This window comes from Tupaia chinensis, unplaced genomic scaffold (assembly GCF_000334495.1).
Source record: "Tupaia chinensis unplaced genomic scaffold, TupChi_1.0 Scaffold000317_1, whole genome shotgun sequence".
Lineage (NCBI taxonomy): Eukaryota > Metazoa > Chordata > Mammalia > Scandentia > Tupaiidae > Tupaia > Tupaia belangeri.
In genome coordinates, this window is record NW_006159810.1 from 2,987,471 (window position 1) to 3,009,468 (window position 21,998).

At 42.9% G+C, this 21,998-nt stretch overlaps 1 non-coding gene and 1 pseudogene across 1 annotated transcript; both read left to right on the plus strand.

Annotated features, from left to right (window-relative positions):
* Positions 1-2,777: 2,777 nt before the first annotated feature.
* LOC102493808 (synaptonemal complex protein 1-like) lies at positions 2,778-12,266 on the plus strand (annotated as a pseudogene).
* Positions 10,947-11,052, plus strand: LOC114008296 (U6 spliceosomal RNA). The gene has a single exon (XR_003549856.1). It is a non-coding gene; the product is annotated as a U6 spliceosomal RNA (small nuclear RNA).
* Positions 12,267-21,998: the final 9,732 nt, after the last annotated feature.

A 21,998-nucleotide genomic window follows, 5' to 3' on the forward strand; every position in this document is an offset into this window, starting at 1 on the left:
AGAGGGGCTTGTCATTGCCATCTGGGCAATTCTTCCTGGGGATAAGCCCCCTCCTTGGCCTCTTCAGGTAATAATAAAAGAGGGTCTTCAAAAAAAAAAAAAAAAAAAGAGGGTCTTCAAAATCTTGTGAAAAGTGCGTATTATGAAAAACCTATGCATGGATTTCAATGTTTTTGTACCAAAATAAACCTATACGTTAATTCCATTTTTCTACAAATTTTTATTTTTTAATTTGCGAGAGGATATGTGTGCTCACTGGAGAAAGAAGGGAGAGGAGACAGCACTCACTGCCCCCCAGCCCCTGGCAGGTGTGGAATGGCCACACTGTAATCTCTTCTCTTCTCTCTCCTTTCAGGATTTCGGGCATACACAGACTCGCGTGCATCTAGCCTGTTTCTCAAGCTGCCATGTCCAGGACTCAGACCACACAGTTGACTGTGTGGGATCCAGCTTCCTTAATCAACATGCCACTGGCTGGCCTCCACAGACTTTTCAAAGTTCCCTCATATCTTCCAGAAGTACCTTCTTCTCCAGGCACCTTGGGTTTTAGCTGGTCTTAGTTATGAAAAAGGTTTTGATTAATTGCTTGTTCATAAGGTATGGGCCAGTAGTTGCTATCTTGTCCCTCCCAGAAGGTTACTTTTTCAAAGTTTTAGAAGATTAATTTTAGATGCTGCAGCAACCTGAATGGAAACAATTTAGGCCTCAGCAGTGACCCTCAGTCTGCTGTGACAGGGACAAAGTGAGAGTCATCTAGCTCCCTGTGAGCCACACATCTGGGCAAGCAAGTCCAGATCTCGAGGCTGAACTGGCAACTGCAGGAAGAGACCCTGCACTAGCACAGCACTCAGGGTTCTGCTTGAGGGCAGCACTGTGGAGCTAGAGGAATCATCTTATCTGGTGCAGTCTCTCTGCACGTTCTTTCCCCCGTGTGACACTTGCGATGTTTGATGAAGGCTCTGTGTACACGTGGGGTCTAGGAGGGACACAAGGAGGTGGTGAGGAGGAGGCAGAGTGAAGGAAGAGCCCAAATGTCAGAGTTTCGCCAGGTGCTCTGCTGAAACCCCGAGAAGAAACACTTTCCACATCGTGGAATTCCACCCAAGGCTTTGGCTCTGCAGGAAGTTCCGGGCCATTCTCCAGGAGGTGCATTTGCTATGGGAGGAGGTATAGGTCGGGCTAGGATAGCATAGGTGGGGCCCAGACCTCCTCTCTCAGGCAAGTACAGACTGTCAGGACCTCCGTGTCCCTTGGAAATGAGATCTGGTGGGAAACTCCAGGCAAGAAAACTGCTCTTCCTGGGAGACCTGCCAGCTTTAAATCAGAGGAATTCCAGGGTGGAGGCCCAGCCTGACACCTATAAGGAAGTCATAAATAAAGGGAAAAATGAAATCATGCTAAGGGCAAGATGAAAAGAAATTAGTCAAAACGAAAAATGCAATGCCTGCATCTGGAACGTTTCTATCGGTCAAATGGACGGATGTGTTCTCTCCAGGATAACGCTGGAAAGACTTCAGAAACTTTTCTCATCAGGCTTCCCAATATGATTCTATACTTAAAAGACCAGTTTCTTTCTGCCCTAGACCTCTGGTACTAATGGACTGAGGCCACCATGTAGACAGACCCGTGACTTTTCAGTAAAAACGTCACCATGTCCCCAGATTGTACTTCTTCCACTCTGTCTTGAGAAGGCTGTTCTTAGCTCTGTCTCTTCAGATCTAGCCATAGAATTTCTCTACCACGACATGAAGTCCTCAGAGACTCCAGCCCCAGAACCTTTAGTGAGCACCTAAAGTCTCTCACTCCTAGAATTTTGGGTGGATCTTAGGGCTCAGGATCTTAGGTGGAGCTAGTGACTTTTCTCGGGCATAACCCATTCAACAGAAAGGCCATTTTCCAAATGGTCTTGAAGCTTCTCCCAAAGTGCCTCCTTCTGAATTGATTTGGCAACGCTAACCAAGCACCCATCACATACCAGGCACTCTGCTAGGCACTGGGAATGCAACAAGAGTAAGCCTAGAGAGGAAACAGCAAACCCGATGGTCCTTTTCTCTGCTGAGAATTGAAGACTGACCAGAAACACGACACTGGCCTCACAGACAGGTTTATCTGGAAGCTCTAAATTGCCTACATCCTCAGAGTTTTCCAGGCCTCACTTTCACCTTTACTGCAGTGAGTCTTCTGGGCGTTGCCCCAGGACAGCTAATCCAAACTTTGTTGCAATTTTCCTCTTGGAACAAATACACATCTTTGAGCCTGGGCGTAAAGGTGTGCAAGAGGAAGAGGGGAAGCCACGTCACTGTCTGCATTCTGCCTGTAATTTGGCAGTGCTACCATCTGTTTGTTTGTTCGTCTCGCCAAAGCTTGTAGCTGTGGTCTTCATGACCTGACCTCACCCTCCACAAGGGGTTCAGCGATAACAGCTGTGCTAAAACCAGCCAAAGCGTCTTGACCCACATTTGAGGGTTTCCAGACCAGTGCAGCTGTGCCTTTAAGAGAATGATGCAGACAGCTGAGCTCTTCTTTCACTGTGATCTCGTTGTGGGATAGGTGTGGTCTCTGCTTCTTAATATTTTTCTTGTGTTGTTGGAGTCTTAGACTTAGAGGAAGACTTAGAGGAATTATTGCAAAACATCTTACCTTCTCTCTCTCCCATGAAACATGGAAAGGTCAGAGCAAAGGTTTAGAGTCACTATATTCAGAGCAAAAGTAACAATGGACATTTTTGTTCCCTTCCTTTATAATTGGTACCAGTCCTCAGTGCCTGGGTCCCCAGCATGGGGCAGCGTTCTGGGCAGTTCCAGAGACCAACCACAGCCATCAGCACAATGTGTAACTGCAGACTGCTCTCCATGGCTCTCTGTTGTGTCTGTGCTTGCAATTATGAAGACTTAGACCACCAAGTACTGGTCCTCCGAACTCAGTCTCGGATAAATCTCACTTCTGCAACTCCTGGCAAAGTAATCCTGGCAAGTTACTTAATTTTTGTGAGTCTCAGTTTTCTCCTCTATAAAATGAAGTTAGTAAGAGTACATACTTCAGAGAACAGGTGTGACAATTGAGTTAGAGAGTGTGTATGAAGTGTATAGCACACAGTGTGGCATGTGGCTAGTGTCAACGAATGACCAGAAGACTGGGAAGGTCACAATTCAGCCTTTTGAAATCCCCATACTTCTTTCCCCTCCCTTTAAGAAGAAGAATTTTATTTTATTTTATTTTATTTTATTTAGAGAAAGAAGAAAAGACAGAGAGAGGTGTTTTTGACAGTGTCTTGTCATGCCACAGTCCTCTGCCTCGGCCTCCCAGTTAGCTAGGCTGGTAGGCATACACATCATGCCTGGCATGTTCGGGTCGGTCCAGCATCTGAGTACAGGCCCTCCCATTATGCACACCACATCCCACGACACTGCCCTACCACCTGCACCACCGAGGCTGTCTTTCCTCCCTATTTAGCACTGACTGTTTTCTTGATTGTCCACTTGCCATTACTGCAAAGCTCAGGGAGGACAAGGATTAAGGTCCAATGGTTCAGGGAACCAGCAGTTAGCGTAATGGCTATGTCCCTGGACTCCCACGTAGTCGACCGTGGTTCGCGTCCCGGACCCGGTGGCTTAAAACTCACGCCGGGCGCATGTGCATGCGTGCCCAAGATCCCAAGAGGAGAATGGAGGAGAAGGGATTGCGGCGTGACCATCCCCCCCAGGGGGTGATTTCTCACTTTCTGTCTCTATGTCTCTCTCTGTCTGTCTGACGAGCGCACGCGCCCTATAGCGAAAACCTCTCCAAAATAAAAAAAAAAAAAGATCCAGTGGTTCAGAGCCAGCAGGTGGTGTGGTGATTAAGGCACTGGACTCCCACATGGCCAGCCATAGTTCAAGTTCCGGACCTGGTGGCTTGAAAAATCACACTAGGTGCTTGTTCAAGTGTGCCCAGTATACCAGGAGGAGAGTGGAGGAGAGGGATTGTGGTGTGGCCATCCCTCCTGGGGGATCAGTTCTCACTTTCCCTCTCACTATCCCTCCAGCAAAAGCACACATGCCCTAAGACAAAAGCCTAAAAAAAATTTTAAAAAATCCAGTGGTCATCAGTCTTTCCACACGGTAGACAGTCAATAAACATCTGTGGATGGATGCATTGATACTTTTCAACCAAGTGATTGAATATGAGTTCTGATGCTTGTGGATGAGAGGCCCAGGAAGCTGATAGTCCAAGGCTGGGGAGACCTGAGTCCCTTACCTACCACCTGCTTCTCTTGAGGCATTAAATCCAAAGTCTTTAGATCTCGCTGCTTTGCATGTCTGGGATAGACTGTATATGAGGATTTTGCAAAGCAAAAAAGATACATCACATCAATTTGCTTCTCAATTTCTGTTCCCTTCAAAAGGCTTTCAAGCCTCAAAGTCCCCCAGCAATAATTATGTGCAAGGCAAAGAAATTAAGAACTTCAGCTGGGAAGACCTGAAATGAGTCTCTGGAATGTAGTAAAAGACATATCTAACGATATATCCTTTCCCTGGATCTCTTCCTGGCTCCCCACCACAGGCTCTGAGAACAAGCCCTTGTGTGAGAGGTGCCTCTTAGATAATGAGAGAAGACACATTAAAATCTGGTTACACATTGCTGCTGAACACTACGGATATGACTATGCCGTAAGTCAGATCATGCCCCCCTGTACACAGGTGCTACGAGGCTTCGCTCTTGATAGCAACAAAATCCTGAAATGCAAAGGTTCTCAGTAATCAAAATCTGCAAAGTACAAATAACCCAGGAGTTAGCTCCTTCCACCAGCATTCATAGGAGCTCTACAGTGCTTCTCCCTTCTGATCTCTTGGGAATCTTAGCCATCATGAGAATCGGGAAGGCCAGTGGTGGATGAAGGTGAGTGGGCTACTATAGTCCAGGGTGGTTGCTTTTTGGTTTTTTTTTGTTTTTTTTGGTTTTTTTATTATTTTTTTACTTAGCTTTTATTTGTTTATTTATTTAAATTTGACAAGAGAGGAGGAATAAAGAAAGAGAGAAAATGAGAAAGGAAGCCACCAGGTCCAGGACTGGAACCATGGTTGGCCATGTGGGAGTCCAGCGTCCTTAACCACCATGCCACCTGCCGGCCCCAAGGGTGGTTGTTAAGAACAGGAGCCTACTGGAGCACCATGTGTCATAGGGGTTAAGGCACTGGACTTCCTCATGGTCAACCACACATGAAGTCCCAGACCTGGTGACTTGCTTTCCCTCTCTCTCTCTCTCTCTCTCTCTCTCTCTCTCTCTCTCTCATGAGTGCACGTGCCCCATAGAAAATTAAATAATGATAATAATAAATAAAATAAAATAATCCTTTAAAAGAAAAAAAAAGAAGAGTCTTCTTAAAAGGGAAGCAAATGCCCAGACTTACTTGCGATACCTCCAAAGAAATCAGAATCCCAGAGAATCCAGAGTGGGGCTTTGTTTGTTTTTTGTTAGAGAGTATGTGCACTTACAAGAGAGAGAAGAGGAGAGGAGAAAGTACCCCCCCATGAGGAATGGTCACACTGCAGTCCCTTCTCCCTTTCCTTCCTTGCAGGATTTTGGCCACAATGCAAACATGCCCTGTGTGTTCTAAAGCCACGACCTAGCCACACCCTGATAGGAAGCAGTCTATGGCCTGATACACTTTCTCCTCCTCTTCAGTTGCCTTCTCTCTACTCAACAAAAATTCTTAATGTGAACTCGGTAAACACCTGCAAAGAGTTCCTTGAACTCCTTGAAAATACGGTCTGCACTCTCCAAAGATACGAGTGTAAAACTCGTGGGTATGCATACACTTACAGAATATATTCAGAGCAGTGGTTCCCAAACTTCTGCATGCATCAGAATCACCCCACAGAATGCTGGCCCCACCCCAAAGCTGCTTCCTCAGTAGGGGTGGGGCCTGATCATTTCATTGCCTCCAGCTAGGAACCTTGTTGCTGGGTACCAGGAAGAAAGAAATTTTCACTGTAGACTCTTTCATATCTTTGAGTTTTTCTTCCTAAACCTATTACCTACTCAGAAACAAACTTGAAATTGAAAAAAGGCAAAGAAAAACACTGTTATCCTAGAACTCACTCACCTACGAGGGAGAGCAGAGAGCCATTAACTTTACATTCCTAGTGACTCTCCCTTCAGGTCGCCACCCTCCCTTTTTCTTCTCACTCTGTGCTTTCCGTTTACATTCTGGGCTTTCACTCTTACTTTATTCAAAGAATCCCTGCAGCTGGGCACCAGAGCCTTTCCAGAGAGCTCCTGTTCACACTTCCCTGCTCAGGTTCACGCTTTTCTTCCTGGGCCCACCAGAGTTTCTTGTTCTCAAAGCTTTCAGTACTCATCGAACGCATCCATCTCGGAACCTCACCTGCCTTCAGTCTTGGGGAACTTTACAAATTGCCCTCTTTTTACAGACTACCCAGGCCACTTTTGGGGTTATTTTTAGAATTTTTTTCTTCTTTTGCTATAGGGCATGTGCTCTCACTGGAGAGAGACAGAAAGCGAGAAATCACCTCCTGGGAGGATGGCCACGCTGCAGTCCCATCTCCTCCATTCTCCTCCCAGGATCTTGGGCACGCACGCACACATTGCCAGCGTGAGTCTCAAGCCACTGACTTCGGGACTTGAACTGCGATTGGCCATGTGGGAGTCTAAGACCTCAACCACTACACCACCTGCTGGCCACCAGGCCACTTCTCATTCCTGACTCCTCCACACACACTACCCAGGCTTTAGCCTCTGTGGCCTTGCTCAAATCCTTGTCAAGTACCAAAGCTGTGGACAGGCCTTGCACGCTGTACTTTTGTCCCCCACTCTTATGCTAATGTCTGATCTTGGGTCTGTCTCCCTCGCTCTCTCCCTCTCTCTCTCTCTCTTTCATCTTTGCTCCCAGACTGATGATGCCATCAAAGAACAGTGCAGGGGACCAGCAGTTAGCGTAATGGCTATGTTACTGGACTCCCACATAGTCGACCGTGGTTTGAGTCTCGGACCCGGTGGCTTAAACTCATCCCGGGCGCGTGTGCGTGCATGCCCAAGATCCCGAGAGGAGAATGGAGGAGAAGGGATTGCGGCGTAGCCATCCCCTCTAGGAGGTGATTTCTCGCTTTCTATCTGTCTCTCTCTGTCTGTCTGGCGAGCGCACGTGCCCAAGAAAAGTCCCAAAAAAAAAAAAAAAAAAAAAAAAAAAGAACAGTGCAGAACCTGACTACCTGTGCGTGCTTGACTCTGACAATGGCCTTGTTCTGTCCCCTCATGCTGTTCAAACCTTGATGGATCTGAGGCCGCTGCCCAGGACAGGACCTTCTCTGCAGCTTCCCTGAGCACCGCCTTCCCACCCTTGGCCCAGCCAACTTTGTCAGAAGAGTCAAGACCCTTAGGCACAGCCCTCGTTTCCTCTTCTTCCCTCTTTCCTCTTCAACAGACTGTTTGCCTCCTAAGCAGCTCCCTTCCTTCCTTGCTCTCAGAAGCATACAGAGATGTCCGTCTTACAAATTCTGCCCACGTAGTCCATTTAATTTCCTCTTTGCAGAGAAACTTCTCAAAAAACACCTCAACTTTCTCAGCTTTCATGCTTCCCTCAACTGCTGGCTACCCAGCTGCTACTCTCAGCACTCTACAAAAACAGTGTTTTTAAAGGTCACCAGTCATGGGAACCAGCAGTTAGCGTAATGACTATGTCGCTGGATTCCCATGTAGTCAACCGTGGTACGCGTCCTGGACCCAGTGGCTTAAAACTCACGCTGGGCGCATGTGCGTGCGTGCTCAAGATCCCGAGAGGAGAATGGAGGAGAAGGGATTGCAGCGTGACCGCTCCCCCAGGGGGTGATTTCTCGCTTTCTATCTCTATGTCTCTATGTCTTTCTCTGTCTGTCTGGCGAGCGCACACGCCCTATAGTGAAAACCTCTCCAAAAAAATAAATAAGTAAATAAAGGTCACTCTGCAATTGCCATATCCCAGGACCTTTTCTCAGTTTCTGGAAAGTTCCGTCCCATTTTATCTTCTCTTGACATGTCCTCCCCTTCTGATTTTCATCCTGGTTCCTCTCTCACCTTTCTTTTCTTTTCTTTTTTTTTTTTTTTTCACGATCTGTAGTCTTTAATCACAGGAAAGAACTAAAACCACCCTTAAGTGATACAATATTAGGTATGAAATTAAGCTTTCTGGTTTCGTTGTCCAATTTTTCTTGAAAAAATGTTATTCTATGTTGTAGCAAATTACATAGTAGCAGCAGGTAGTCATGCATTGCTTAATGACATGGATATGTCTAAGAAATGTGTTGTTAGGTGATTTTTTTTTTAATTTTATTTTATTATCATCATCATAATCTTCTTTCTATTACACTAGATTACATATAACTTTACATTGACTTCCATTGCTTTTTCAAAAGGGAATGCCATGCATGTCAGTCAATACAGAGATATCAATCTCCCCGCTTTATCATTCAATATCTTTTCCATGCTTTTCCCAATAATTATTATTATAATTTTTTTAAACAATCAATCACTATTTCTCATTTTGCTTATTAAAGACTTCACCCATCATGAAATACTTCCCAGACCGGTTCAGTTGAGAATTCTTTTCTTTTCTTTTAAGAATTATTTTTATTTCATTTTATTAATTGTCATTCTTTTATGTGTTTGAAATTGACCAGAGAGAGAGAGAAGGAAAGTGAGAAAGCAAGTCACCAAGCCTGGGACTTGAACTCTGTCAGCCATGTGGGAGTCCAGGCGCCATAATCGTCATGCCACCTGCTGGCCCCTCCTCTCACCTTTCTGATGGATCCAGCTTTGGTCCTACTTGTCCCGACTTCCTCTCTACAACCTCCCTCCTGGTGACCGTCCACTTCCAGTGCTTCAATAGTTATGTACAAGTTTTCCAAAGCTCTGTCTCTGGCTTCTGTGTGGACCTTAAGCAAATGACTTCATTGAGTCTCAGGTCATCCTCTATAAGTCACCTGTCGGACCCCTCCATGGAGGTCAAACATCCCTCAGAGTGATTGTGTTTCATATTGAATCATCAGCTTTTTTCCCCTCAAAAAACCTCATTTTCTCCTAGTGTTACTATTTCTTCTCTCAGTCTCTGCATTGGTTAGTTAGACTAAGTTCATCCACTATAATAAGGAAACCCCAAATCTCAGTGGCTTAGAATCACAAAGGTTTCTTTTCTTATCATGTTCCATATCCATTGAAGGTCAGCTCTGTCTGTTCTGGAAATCAGAGCAACAGGACACTGTCTGTTAGTCAAGGGCATTGTGGAGCTTATGGTGGAGGAAGAAAGAGAAGGTAGTGGCCCAGTCAGTGGTTCTTCAAACTTGTTAGGAGTGACCCAGCTTGGTCAGAGCATCGCGTGGGCAAGTCTGTTACACATGAGCTGGGATACACGAGGGGATACCAAAAAGTTTATAGAATATGGAACTAAAGTACAAGCTTATTTTGGTGTCCAAAATTCTGAAAGTGATGCATATTCTTTCATAAGATGCATTGTCCATGGGCTTTGTAAAGACCTGTTAAGTTATCTTCCTAAGGGAGGGGCCCCATAGAGAAAGGCAGCAACATTTTTGAACAAATTAATTAAGAAAAAATTAACTTTATTTTTTATTACTCTTTATTGATAAAGAGTGAGTGTGCTCATCAGAGAGAGACAGAGAAACAGAGAGAGGGAGAAAGCGACCTCCAATGGGGCATGGTCACATTCCCTCTTGTCCACTTCTCCCTACTGTCAGAATTTTTGAGCACACATACACATATGTCCAGTGTATTTTTCAAGCTACAGGGTCAGGATTCAAACAGCAGTCAACCATGTGGGAACCGGCTCCCTTAACCACTAGACCATGGGGCTAGCCCCAACAAAATTGTAAGTGCTGATAAAATCTATTAGCATTATCCCTCATATCGTTAGACTTCACACACTCTGCTGACCTCCGTCTCTTCCTGATTTCCATGCTACTCACTTACCAGGTATTATTAATTAACCGCTCATTGTGTCTCTTGAATTCTGTATTGATCATGGCACCTAATACATGGTGTAACTTTGTTTTTTGGTTTGTTTTTTTTCTTTTTTAAAATAATTATCTACTTAATTTTACTTATTATTTTTTTAATTAGCTATAGGGGACATGCACTCGTCAGAAAGAGAGAGAGACAGAGAAAGTGAGAAAGTAAGCCTCCAGATCCAGGCCTCGAACTGCAGTAGGCCATGTGGGAGTCCAGCACCCTAACCACAATGCTACCTGTTGTCCCTAATGTGGTATAATTTCAGTCATAGTTATCTTTTAAAGCTAATCTCCTCAACTCCAGTCTTGGTCATATTAACACTCCATATACTTTGATTGTATTATTCCACTACTCAAAAACTTTCAATAGCTCCTCGTTGTCTTGGAAACAATATACAGATTCATTAACCTGGTTTTCCAAGTACCTTGTGGTATAAGTAGTAATCTATATTTCCATGCATATCTGTATGAATCCTTTGCTGCAGTCAGTTGAAATCTACTTGGCACTCCTCAAATGCATGGGCTGCCTTCCCACCTCCGCTAGTACCTCTCTTTGGAATTCTTCCCACTTTGTCAAAATGCTACCCATCTTATAAAATCTGTGTCTAATATTTATGTATATTTTATTGCCCCTGCTGGATGGTACATTTCTTGAAGACAAATAGAGTGTCTTGAGCGTTTTTGTGTTCCTCACAGCACCTTGCCCATAGTAGAGGAAGAGAATTAGCATTTATTTGTTATCTCTTATAAACCAGAGATGGTACAAATCACTTCACATGTTATCTTTAAATCCTAATAGCTACTCTATTCGTTAGGGCTTATTATTCCAATCCATCGATGATGAAATTGAGGTTCAATGAAGTGATTTGTCCAAGGTCACAAAACTAGTTCTTGATAATGCCAACATTTGAACCCAAGAGTTGCCTAATAAATGCATTTGAAGAGTGAGCAGTACTTGCTTCACCAGCACATAGACTAAAATTGGAATGATACAGAGAAAATTAGCATGGTCCCACACAAGGATGACAAGCAAATTTGTGGGGCGTTCCATATTTTTAGAAAGAAGTACATGATTTGGGAATACAGTTAACTGCCATTACAATAAGTGAACAGTATTATTCAAAACAAGCTGAAGATCTGAAAATTGAGTTTGAAAATGAGAAGCTTAAAAATACTGAACTAGCTGCAAGCGGCAACAAGTTTTCACAGGAGAACAAAGAACTAGCACAAAAAGTAAGTGGCACAGCCTTAGAGCTCAAGAACCAGCAAGAAGATATAAATAATAGCAAAAAGCAAGAAGAAAGAATGTCGAAACAAATAGAAAATCTGGAAGAAACAGAAACACAATTAAGGAAGAACTAGAATCTGTGAGAGGAGAGCTAAAAAAGAAAGCAGATGAAGTTAAATATAAATTGGACAAAAGTGAAGAACTTGTTTGAAGCACTGAATGTGAAGTTTTAAAAAAAGATAAAAAAAAATGAAGATCTTAGAAAACAAGTGTAACAATTTAAAGAAACTAGTTGAAAATAAAGGCAAGTGTATTGAAGAACTACAGCAAGAGAAAAAGGCCTTGAAGGAAAAAGGTACAGCAGAAAGCAAGCAACTGAATGTTTATGAAATAAAGAAGCAACTTGAAACAGAAAGAGAAGAAAAGAAAAAACTCAAAAGAGAGACAAAAGAAAATCCAGTTACTCTCAAGAAAAAAAAAAGAAAGACGCAGACATCTTTATTGGAAACACCTGAAACTAGCTATCTAAAATTTGATTCTAAGGTAGCTTAGAATACATCTTGCAATTCCACACCAATGGATAATGGCAGGTGCAAAGATAAAAGGGACTATTTGTGGACATCCCTAAAAGTATTTTACCTACACCATTACCAAAGGCTGGTGGCTAAAATTTCAAGATATATAAAATGAAGACACCAACAAACCTGAAAATACAGCAAAGAGGAAACAAGAATATACCCATTGAAGAAAGTAATAAGAAGAGGAAAATGGTCTTTAATTTGATATTAATTCAGGTAGTTTGGAAGCTATAGGTCTTTTGAGCATGGTTTCAGAGGAAGAGACATTGAAAAAACTATACAAGAATAATAATTCACCATCTTCTCATCTTTTGTCAGACACCAAAGACTCCTTCATTGCTAACAACCCCCAGGTCTACAGTGAAGTTTGGAACTATGAAAAAAACACAAGAGGACCATTGGGCTATAATTGCTAAAATGAAAATGAAAAAAAAACTAAAGAAAGCATAAAAGCTATTTGTATAATTTCAGGAAAGAAGTATGATTAAGAAGCCTATTAACATCAAATTTATAATTAATTTCCATTCTTATTTTCAAAAGAGCTAAACTTTACCTGGAAATTGTGACTTTAAAAATATTTGCTTAAATAATTTGTGTTTCTATATATTTTAATTTTTTGGCTTAAATCTAAAATAACATCACATTATCTGAAAACTCATTGTTATATTTATATATTTACATAATTGTATTTTGCAGCTCTCATTCTTTTGTATTCATAAGAACTATTTTTTACTAAGTTTTCAAATATGTAAAGTTAGCTTTAAATGCTAGAAATTATTTAGGAATAAATAAATGCATTATTGAAAAAAAAAGGAGTGAACAAAGAATTATTTATGCTCACAGAGAATAAATGGTAAAATAAGTACAAATGTCTAAAAAATACACTGAAAAATTCAGTCTCATCAGCTTCAAAAAAATAATATGTTCTTTTTACCAATGAAATTAAAAATGACTAAATATCCAAAAATATGTTGGCAAATCTGGGGAACAAAAACTTTTTGCCCTATTAGCAGAAGCACAAATTGGATCATCTCAAGAAGGCAATCTGACTTTTAAAAAATGTGTTGAGCCTTTGACCTAATTAGTTTCACTTCTGAAATGTATCCTAAGTAAGAAGCAGAAGATGCATAAAACCATTTATAATTAAGGACATTTCATCTTGGCATGAAAAACCAGAAACAAGTAAATGTCCAACAATCGCTGTTTATTAAAGATACTGTGCCCACATCTGTCATCAAACTCAGCATAGCAATAAAAAAAATCATATTATAAAACAGTCAATGACATGAGATTGTGTTCCTGACGTATTAAATGAAAACACAAACCAATTGATAAAAGAGAACTGCAATATGGTGCAATACATTCAGAAAAGTATAACTATCACGTGACTCAAAAGATCCATTCTAAAATATTTAATAGTGTTTATCTCTGGGTAGAATGATTACAGGTAGATTTTACTTTCATTATGCGTACTGATTTTTTTTAAGAGAAGTTTTTGCTAACAAAGCATGTGCACTCACCAGAAAGACAGAGAGAGACAGAGAGACAGAAAGCAAGAAATCACCCCCCCAGGGGGGATGGCCATGCTACAATCCCTTCTCCTCCATTCTCCTCTTGAAATCTTGGGCACACACGCACATGTGCATGGCATGAGTTTAAGCCGCCCAGTCTGGGACTCGAATTGCAGTCGACTATGTAGGAGTCCAGTGACGTTGTAATCATTATGCCATCTGCTGGTCCCCTTACTGATATTTTCAAACTTTCTACATTGAGTGTATATTGCTTTTAAAATTTTTATTTATTTCTCACACGAGAGAAGAGAAAGATGGCCACCCCCAACAGAGTATTCAGGCCTAGATCCACCCCCAGCCTCAGCCAGCCTGGATTATGCAATATGCCTGGTGTGCATAGGGAGACCTCAAGACCCCAACCTGCGACCTTCCCATGTGGCCTCAACATGTGGCGCATTGCATTACTGCTATGCCATCATGGCTGGCTAAGTGAACATTACTTTCATTTTTAAAAAACTTTAAAATGGTGGGAGAGGACTATGTGTTGATATTAGCTATGCTTCCCAGCAACAGACCAATCAACACCCAACAGATACAAGAGCTTCCAAAGGAAGAGTCCTCAGGAGCATTGTCAACTGCCCACCTGCTGCCACACTGCACCCTTAGACTGAAAGAACTTCTGGGAACGTGGGAAGTGCAGCAGTGAGGGCTCCTCACCTTGGTCCTCAGTTCTGTTGCTGCCACCTCAGGACAGCACTCAGGGCCTGTGAGGAGAGCCTTGGTGGTGCCCAGCCCATGCCCAAGGCCCCAACCTGCCCAGTCAAGCTCTCAGGACAGCCTTCATGACAAAAATCCACCCACACCCAAGGCTGAGGGAGAAGTATGGCTCAGATTCCAAGAGGAGGAGCTCCTGGAATGCGGGGTGGTTGGTGGTTAACCACACTGCTGGCAGAGTCAGGTGGGCTTGCAGCCAAGTGAGAGCAGAACATGGAGTGAGGCATGGAGATGGGAAAGCGAGCAGTAACCAAGACAGAGACTGAAGCTGAAACCACGTGTAGGCGTCAGCAAAGATGGAGGCAGAGATACAGACAATCAGGGGCTGACGCTAAAAGACCAGTTTTTCCACCAGGGGATTGGATTTTCTAGGGTTTATATAGTTCCCAGCTTGCATGGAGCCACTGTTTTTTTGTTTTGTTTTGTTTTGTTTTAAGCCTAACTAATTTTGTTGTAAAGAAATGCACAATCTGAACAATAGATGTATGATTTAGCCCTCAAGGTGATTTTAAAATATCTTCAGTGTCCAAAACTATTCTTCACATCTGTCCGCCATTGTAATTGAGCAATGGCATGGCCACCACTTGACAGATTTAAGAAAAGAAACTTGAGAAATTAAAGTCAAGCTTCCACACCTTGGCCATGTTGAAAGGTGACGCTCCAGAATCTAGCCCATTGGTTGATTTACTGCTCAAGTGAAATCCTTGATCCTAAACTCTGACTTCTCACACAACTGTATTTTTTTCTGGAAAGGCTGAAGTTGTGGTCTGGTAGGAAGTACAAGATTCGGAGTTGAAAGAACTACAATTACCCAACTCTCTAGCAATCCAACTGCCACCTAGGTGTGAGTGATAATTTTATCCTTGAGAGAGTTGGGTAACCTCTGAGCCATGGTTTCCTTGTATGTAAAGTGGAGAAACCTGCTTCCCCAACACGTATTTACTGAACACCTACCATATGTCAAATGTTGAACCAGGTACAGTGATGAACCAGTTCCTGTCCTCCTAGGGACTGGCAAACTATGGTCCATGGACTATCTTTACACTCTGCCAGTTAAAAATGTTTTCACATTTTTGAATTAATGAAAAAAGTCAAAAAGAAGAATATTTTATTACTTGTAAAAACTTGTATAAAATTCCAATTTCAGTGTCCATAATCAAGTTGTATTGTGATATATTCACTAGTTTATATGCTGTCAGTGGCTGCTTCCATGTTCCAATGGCAGAGTTTAGCAATTATAACAGGGTGTATAGGGCCCACAAAGCCGCAAAGGTTATTGTCTGGCTCTCAGTAGAAAAAAAAAAAAAAAAAAAAACTTTTGCTAATCCTTGGACTAAAGAAAGAAAATCAAGATAATTATAGACTCAGAAAAGTTCTATGAATTAAAGGGTAGAGGGAGAGTGGAATTTTCAAGGCTATTAATAAAGTGAAAATTAAAGTGCCCAGAGAGAGCATTTTATTAACTCCCATAGCTGGAGTGTTTCCAAGTCTCACTGGGCTGTGGGCACAACCAGGTGAAACTAGCAGGTATATCCAGAAAGTCCCTGGCTCCTGTCCCCCAGCCCCACTTGAGTCCATCCAGTGTTTCAGGCTTAGAAAGAAATCCTATGTGCTCTCCAGCTGCCCTCTGAGAATACATCTCTATCTTTCCAAGGGTGCTGCTTCCACAATGGCATTGGTGTGGGGGTCAGTGTGTCCCCCTGCTATCTTCACACTCAGAGAGAGGCTCTGCTGCATGGAGACATGAGTGCCATATCCTTCTCCACTCAATGTTTCTGCGAGTTGCAATGGAACCAAAGCAGACAGCCCCAGCCTCTGTCTTCCTGAGGCTCTGGGAAAATGGCTCTTCAGCCCTTCCTAGCTATCACCTTCTCTGGACTGGGAGACAGAGCCAGAGAATAGCACTGCCTTTATCCATGCAAAACTCATCCTCTCCCTTCTTTTCCCCCATCTTTGTCTTGTCCCTCTCTATCTCCCTGCAAATGGTTCATGCAGACGGTTGCCTGTATGGACTAATGAAACAGTGTTCCTTGACTTTGTGATCTGCTGTATAATGTAGTCTTAAAGTGTAGGTTCATTGGCATTGTCTAACCTACCTACTAGTTGGCAACCCAACCTTTATCTAGCACAACATTCTTGCACATAAATACACAATCATGCACTTGTTCATTTGATTTGATGAACCCAGTTGATTTGATGAACCAGCAGTTAATGATCAGCCCCAGTCTCCCCACTTCCTCCAGCTAGCCTTCTCTCCCACTCAGTCCCTAACACAGACCCAGGCAACTATGTTAGTGCATTAGCTCCATGCCAGTGCCAAGGCATAAGTGCTGATGGTTGGAGATTAGGGGGAGATCTGGGGGCCTGGGGAGGCACCACACAACAGAATCACAGCCTGGAAGGAGGCTCCTACCTCTGGTTGCCTGCCTGAGCATCAGATTATGGCCCTAATAGCTTGCTTGGCTCTAGCCTGTCTCTGCCCGACCTGTGCTGGTTCTGACTGGGCACCCTGCTGGGAAGGGTCCAGTTCCCTAATTCATTGCACCTCCTGCTACCAGGCCCTGTACCACTGACCAGGTCTCATCATGACCATCACTAAACCTCTCCTGGACTCCTACATGCTCATGAGGCCTTGCATACTGGGCTAGCACTTTCACTGCTTCCTCCTCAACCACACTTGAACCTCCTATTCCCAATTTTTGAAGAACATACCTTCTTTAACTGAAACTCTCCCCAGCTTGCACAAAAGAGAGGTTGGGCACACAAGGGGTGTCAAAAAGTTCATGGAAAATGCATGTTATAAAAAAACCCCAAAAACTATGTGTGGATTTCAAATGTTTTGCACCAGAATAAACCTATACTTGAATTCCATTTTCCCTGAACTTGTTGAAGTCCTCTCATAGAACAACCCTGATGCTCCAATGGTTGACTTTGGTCTTTTCCCAACTATTTTGTTCCCTTCACCCAGAGAGCCTACACCACAAACACCCCAGCAATGCTCAAGGCCAAACCCATTTAATCGTATGACAGCTTGGTTCCATGTCTTGGTTTCAAGCTCTAGAGCAGAACAAAAGGTGGGAGACAGATGAAGGGACAACTACTAACACATGTCACACTGTCTCTGGGTGGGTTCAGAAATGGGAAAGGCAGGGAACCAGCAGTTAGCGTAATGGCTATGTCGCTGGACTCCCACGTAGTCGACTGCAGTTTGCGTCCCGGACCCGGTGGCTTAAAATTCACGCCAGGCACGTGTGCGTGCGTGCCCAAGATCCCGAGAGGAGAATGGAGGAGAAGGGATTCCAGTGTGACCATCCCCCCTGGGGGGTGATTTCTCGCTTTCTGTCTCTCTGTCTCTCTCTGTCTGTCTGTCCAGTGCACGCGCCCTATAGAGGAAAAAAAAAAAAAACCCAAAAAAAAAAAAAAAGAAAGAAAGAAAAGAAAAGAAAAGAAATGGGAAAGGAAGCCAGCAACCTTAGGCAGGGAAGACAGAGGGTGGAGGTGGAGACTGTCAGTCCCATCCTGCTCCCTTCAGCCCAACAATGTCTGTGTTCTTCATCCCTGTCCCTTTAAGAAGGCAAGAAAGCAAAACAAAGGGACAGGAAGAAATGTACACAGAGGACTCCCACACAGACAGCCAGATCTCCCTGCCATCTCTGCTTCTACTTCCCAGCCTGGATGTGTCCAGCTCCCTTGTTGTCTCTCTGTCCCTTCCCAATCCAGAACATTATATTAGGTTGTTGAAACATGTCTGTGATCATGAAGTCCTTCTGTACTTCCAGAACCAGTTTTGCAAGAGACTGTGCTCATTTTAACCCAATTAGCAAACTCAAAATGGCTCACAGTGATTTCTGACCCTCCATGACAAAATGAAAATTTATGCAAAATTGTATGGAGATTTTGTAAACTGTAGTACTCTTTGTCCCTACAGCAATGCCCTTAAATAGCAAGCCATTAGAGGCCAAAGACCAGGCAGGTTTTAAGAACAATTCTTTCATTGGGCAGGAAGTTAGATCAGGCAGCTTTCAACATCCTTGTTAACTCAAAGTTTTTATGACTCTGAGGTTAAGGGACACCAAATTGCAGGGCCAGAAAAACCATATAATGTGAGGGGTTGAAAAAAGACTTGACAATGTGTTTTACCCAGAACAAAGTGAGCCCAAACATTTCAAACTAGAGCTGTCAACCAAGAATGTTTTTGCAAACCAGTCAGGATTTAAAGTAAACTTCAGCAGCAGCAAACGATAAACTTTCCCTAAAAAGGTAATCAGATGCTGGGAACCAGCAGTTAGTGTAAAGGTAATCAGATGGTAAGTCACCACACTTTGGAAGTCCTATTAGTAGAGGTTTCTACACAGTCCAAGATGTCTTCACACTTTTAACTCCGAATGGACTGGAACACTTGTTTGGGGCTGAAAAGTTAAAAAGTTAGGATCGTTGCATCCTATTCAACAGACGACTGGAGGAGAGCCACAAGAAATGGAGTATACAGGAGCGACTCTGAAAAGAAAAGAAAAGAAAAGAAAAAGCTGGCTAGATCCTGAGGGTTGATGAGCAAGAAGAAAGGCATGGAATATGCGAGCTGTGGTCCCAGAGTCATGTGAGCTGCAGGGTCAGGCCAGGATGGAGAGGCTAAGGGGTTGCCATCCTCCCTGGTACCTCCCCAGACCATTAGGGTACCACCTTTGGAAAAGTTCTAACTCCTTTGAGGCCTAGACTATGCAACTGTACTGTGCTGTACCTGTTACTGGGTATGGAGAAGGTTTGTCATCAGTGTGTATATGTATGTATGTATGTATATATATATATATATATATATATATATATATATATATATATATATATATATATATATATATATATATATATATATATATATATATATATATATATATATATATATATATATATATATATATATATATATATATATATATATATATATATATATAGTATTTTCTTCATTGTGAAACAGATCATACTTATAAAAGACTGTGTATAATGCAGATGTAGAGTTTAAAGAGTAATAATAAAAAATCAAACACCCCTGTCCACACCACCCAGCTTAAGGAGTGGGATATCACTGACACCTCTGTGGCTCCCCCTGCACCCCCCTTCCAGAATGTCTCACTCTCCTTTCCACCCGAGACAAGCCACTGACCTGGCACAGATGTTACCATTCTCCTGCTTCCCCTTACAGTCTTATCCCATTTGTTACAGATCCTTAACCAACATGTTGTCTAGTGGTTTCTGTTTTTTTAATTTCCTGTGACAAAAGCATAGTAATCATAGTTTTCTCAAATTGCTCTTTTTGCTCATCAGTGTTTTCAAAATTGGTCCACATGGATGTGAGTAGCGATGTTTTATTCACTTTCTCCACTCTGCAGGAGTAACTACGGTACAATTACTTCCCTGTGCTATCGTTTATGGACATGAGGTCATTGCCCTTCTTAGTTACTATACACGAAGCTATTACAAACATTTTTGTCCATGTCCCCTGTACAGTGTGTGCAAGAATTCCCCCAGCACAGAGCTACTCAGTGTGCCATCTGCAGACCAACCACTATCACTGTACAGGAGAAGGAAAGTGCGCCAGGATGCAACGTAACTACATCAATGAATGAGCCTTGTTTAGTTCAACGGGCATTTCTCTCCTACAGGACTCCCTTCCGAAGAAGCACTGATGTATGGCATGGTACAAGCTCGTCTCCTCTTCCTAACTCCGGACTCTGCAGAGCACCTGGAACCCTCTATCTTTCCTTTTCTCCTTCCTCTATGAGCCTCTGGGTCACTTCTCCCTAAACAGCTTACAGTTTTTGCTCACTGAACCTTTTTGAATGAATGAATGAATGATAGCTTACCCCTCCCCATCCACCCATCTACCTCGATTGTACCAGGTTCATCAATGAACCCCACCTCCCCAGCTGACTTATCTAGGGCATGGAGACACTCAAAGCCCTTCCCAGCATCTTCCATCCTGAAACCAAGAAAGGGGGTCAGTTTGTCTCCAGTGTAAAACCAAAGATGACACAGTGGGACATTTTTATTTGATTCAGTTAACACGTTTTGGCAGCCCTCCTAGGGAAAACTTCTCTGACCATAAAAGGTCTAGTCCTAACTGGGTGAAGTTTCCAGGCCACCCTCTACTTGAGCATGAGAGTTAAGGAGCAAAGGAGAACCTTGCCCACGACATGGAGGTCTGGAGTTCCTGGTGCACCAATCAATGAACCACCTGCTCCAATCAATGAACCACCTGCTCGCTTTCTCCCCATCACGCGTTAGGTTTAAAGAACCTCGACAGTCTGGTCTCTGCAAAAGAATAATAATGCATATGCCCTTCTCTATGTACTTTATCAAGAAAGGATGAATTGGGTTCTGAGGACAGCATTCAGCTTTCATATCTGAAGATAGTTTAAGAGGGCAGAAGGGGAAGAGAGAGAGAGAAGGAAAGGAATCTAAGGTGTAACAAGGACACAGAGAAATCAGCATAGTGGGAAAATAAATCTAAATGAATAAATCAGGATGGCTAATAGGACTCTACCTTGATACGGAATCTAACTTCATACGTCAAGTTCCTCAAATCTTTGCCCAAATCCAGTTTTATCTAATTTTTAGATACATTTAATCTATTTCAGATATCTTTGTCTATTTTTGATACATGTAAAATTCTCACTTAAGGAGCTAGATAGTGGAGCAGCAGTAAAACAGGATGCTCTACAAGGTTGACCCACATGGAAGGTTCCAGATTTGTAGCCAGAGACCTCCCTGAGTATCTGGGCATGTGTCTGCCCATAATTCAGGGCTGGCTGAAGCCGGGGAAAGATCATGGCATGGAGACCCTGTTGGAGGTGCTGTCTCTCTATGTCTCTCAGTCATGGAAGAAATAAACTTTGAAAATGCTCATTTAAGATCTAAAAAGCTATTATTAATAGTACATTCTATTTTATCACACATTATAAAGTGTTTTATTTTTTTCAATTCTTACAGCCACCCTGTGGGATAGATAAGGCAGGCATTTCCATGTTTAAGAGTAACTAAGACTCCTGGGACCAGCAGTTAGCATAATGGCTATGTCGCTGGACTCCCATGTAATCGACTGCGGTTCGCATCCTGGACCCGGTGGCTTAAAACTCACGCCAGGCACATGTGTGTGCGTGCCCAAGATCTCAAGAGGAGAATGGAGGAGAAGGAATTGCGGCGTGACCATCCCCCCTGGGGGGGTGATTTCTCGCTTTCTGTCTCTCTGTCTCTGTCTGTCTGGTGAGCACATGCGCCCTATAGCAAAAACCTCTTAAAAAAAAAAAAAAAAAGAGTAACTAAGACTCCTTTGGTGCAGAGCAGTAGGGTCTCTGTGGGAGAATCCGGGAGGTCCCAGGTGGACAGTGTGGTAAAGGGCGTGAAAGACGAGGCCAAAGAGATTGCAGATACCATCATTAAAGAAGCCAAGAAAACGACCGGAACTTACTGTCTGTTTACACAGGGGGCATTTTAATCTAAATTTAATGCAGTAGATAGTGTCCAAATTTTTTAAAATGTATTTTGTCTCCGGGGAGAAAAAAAACCTATGTTATGATCTGGTAGAAAATATTAGCGTAAAATAAACTTCTGTATCCCCCCCCCTCCCCAAAAAGTAACTAAGACTCAGAGAAGTTAAGCAGATCATCCAAAGCCACACAGTCAGGTAGTAATAGAACTCAGACTAGAAGTCAGAAACTCTGGTGCCTAGTCCAGGACTCTTTTCTCTCAGCTTTGCTGCTTAGGATCGCTTATCAGGAAACGCCAAAGACATTTCAAATGGTGGGAATCGGAAAGTAAAACTAAGAATGTCACTGCACCATTTGCAGCAGCAGTTCTACTATCAAAATGGCGGCCCTAGAACGTGATGTGGGCAGTTCCCCCCAGGAGACATGCAGAG